This window comes from Furipterus horrens, unplaced genomic scaffold (genome assembly GCF_987537825.1).
Source record: "Furipterus horrens unplaced genomic scaffold, mFurHor1.1.pri manual_scaffold_2, whole genome shotgun sequence".
Taxonomy (NCBI): domain Eukaryota; kingdom Metazoa; phylum Chordata; class Mammalia; order Chiroptera; family Furipteridae; genus Furipterus; species Furipterus horrens.
Window position 1 is genome coordinate 124405694 of NW_028327172.1, and position 2844 is coordinate 124408537.

Consider the following 2844-nt stretch of genomic DNA (forward strand, 5'->3'; position numbering starts at 1 on the left):
TCAAGTGCGTGGAATCCCTGAGAACTTAACTACTGCATGGACTGCTTCTGAAGTCAGCTAGAGAGAAGAAGGGCGTGCTCCAAAGGGAGGCTCTCTGGTAGCAAGCTTGCCCTTGCTTTCTCCAGCTGTGCTCTCTCCCTCACTCTTACTCGGCTGCCAGGGTGGTGCTGCTTGGGGACAGAATCATTTCCTAAGAGGCCTGCAAGAGAGCCATTGGATGGCTTGTCAGTCCTGGTGTGATGGGAGCTGGGACTACTGAACTGGCAGCTAAAGACTGAACCAACCGCATCGTTTTGAAGTAAACAAGGTTACTTTTCTGGGCAGATCTATCACTAAGCTGGGAGAGCCATAGTGAGTGACATTCTTTCTTGCTCTTATCAGGATGAAGAAGCCAGAAAATTATTCTCACAAGTGAGCCTTAAGTTTTCACTCATGTGGGTGACCTGAGGACTTACACAGCTGAGTTGAACCCCAGGTGTTTCCTAGGCTGTGTAGTTGTGAGCAAAGCTAAGATTTTGGGGAGTCACATGGGTTCAAGTCTCAGCTTAAGCATTCACTAGCTAAGTGAATTGACAGATACTTAATGTTTCTGAGCCTTGGTAATTTCATCTGTAAAATAGATAAGGCAACTGTGAAGATTAAGCAGGATAATGAATGTCAAGGATCCAGTACATCATGATGATACAATAAGGAGAGGAATCAGGAAGTGCCCTCGCTCCATTTTTTTTGGTGGCTCCATTCAAGGTTCTCCCTAAGACTGTGTACCTGGCTTCATAGACACCAAACAGCAAATCAATGTTCATGTGTAGGATTGGCCAAGTTCCAAGATTCAGATGGTTCAAAGTTTAGAAATGCAAATCCCGACAGTCAGTCCGTGCGGGGGCCAGTGCGTGCGTCTTCCCCTTCCCCCTACCCCGGTCCCTCTCCCCTTCTTCCCTGACCTCCCACCCCACCCAGCCCCCTTCCTCAGGGGCAGCAGGGCCGCTCCCTCTGTCCTTCCCTCCCTTACCTACCCTGACCCGCCCTTGTTTCTCCTTTCCCTGCCCGGGGCAGCCGCCGCCATGATCCTGCTAGAGGTGAACAACCGCATCATCGAGGAGACGCTCTCGCTCAAGTTCGAGAACGCGGCCGCTGGAAACAAACCAGAAGCAGTAAAAGTAACATTTGCAGATCTTGATGGGGTCCTCTATCATATTTCAAATCCTAATGGAGACAAAACAAAAGTGATGGTCAGTATTTCTTTGAAATTCTACAAGGAACTTCAGGCACATGGTGCTGATGAGTTACTAAAGAGAGTGTATGGGAGTTACTTGGTAAATCCAGAATCAGGGTACAATGTCTCTTTGCTATACGACCTTGAAAATCTGCCTGCATCCAAGGATTCCATTGTGCATCAGGCTGGCATGTTGAAACGAAATTGTTTTGCCTCTGTCTTTGAGAAGTACTTCCAGTTCCAAGAAGAGGGCAAGGAAGGCGAAAACAGGGCAGTTATCCATTATAGAGATGATGAGACCATGTATGTTGAGTCTAAAAAGGACAGAGTCACAGTAGTCTTCAGCACAGTGTTTAAGGATGACGATGATGTGGTCATTGGAAAGGTGTTCATGCAGGAGTTCAAAGAAGGACGCAGAGCCAGCCACACAGCCCCACAGGTCCTCTTTAGCCACAGGGAACCGCCTCTGGAGCTGAAAGACACCGATGCTGCTGTGGGTGACAACATTGGCTATATTACCTTCGTGCTGTTCCCTCGCCACACCAACGCCAGTGCTCGAGACAACACCATCAACCTGATCCACACGTTCCGGGACTACCTGCATTACCACATCAAGTGCTCGAAGGCCTATATTCACACACGTATGCGGGCAAAAACGTCTGACTTCCTCAAGGTGCTGAACCGCGCACGCCCAGATGCTGAGAAGAAAGAAATGAAAACAATCACGGGGAAGACGTTTTCATCCCGCTAACTCTTGGGAACCGGAAGAGGAAGCAGCTGGCAACTGAAGGCTGGAACACTTGCTACTGGATAATCGTAGCTTTTAATGTTGCACCTCTTCAGGTTCTTAAGGGATTCTCCATTTTGGTTCCATTTTGTACACGTTTGGAAAATAATCTGCAGAAACGAGCTGTGCTTGCAAGGACTTCATAGTTCCCAAGAATTAAAAAAAAAAGAAAGAAAAATCCACGTGATCAACTTAATTCCTTTTCTTTATCTTCCCTCCCTCACTCCGCTTCCCTTCCACCCTCCTTCCAAGCTGTTTTGCTTTGCAATGTTACTGGTAATGAGTTGCAGGATAATGCAATCTTAACTTGTTTTCTCCTAAGTATTTGAGTTCAGAACTCCTGTATCTAAAATACGGTTGGGGTCATTAATAAAGAAAATCTTTCTATCTTAAAAAAAAAAAAAAAAAAAAGAAATGCAAATCCCTTCCGTCTTGTAAGTTTTGGCCAATGCCTGTGTCGTTATACCACTTTTTCTAAAATGCGGCTTAAGGCTAAGAGGAGTTTTCTTTGTTTTTTGATGTTTTTGGTGGTTGCTACTTGTATGTGATGGGTCCTATTTGTGTTTGTTAGTTTGAGAGTGGGATTACTAGTTTTCAGGAGAGCTGTTTTGGGGTTGATATTTTGAAGGGTAGGGGCCCCATAGCAACATATTAGTGGGTCATTTGCATATCTGAACATGTTGTGCCACCTTTTAATTAATGGTGTGACCTTGAGGAAATCACCACTTTTTTAGCCCTCAGTTTTCTCAATTATTGGGTTAGATTTGCTGTGATTTGATATCAGTTCACTATTAATAGTATTATTGTAATTGTGTCAAGTTTATAAAAAATGTTCTCTACACTC

At 45.2% G+C, this 2844-nt stretch overlaps 1 pseudogene; it reads left to right on the forward strand.

Annotated features, from left to right (window-relative positions):
• Nucleotides 1–959: 959 nt before the first annotated feature.
• LOC150019421 (actin-related protein 2/3 complex subunit 2 pseudogene) lies at nt 960–2178 on the forward strand (annotated as a pseudogene).
• The last annotated feature ends 666 nt before the right edge of the window (nt 2179–2844 follow it).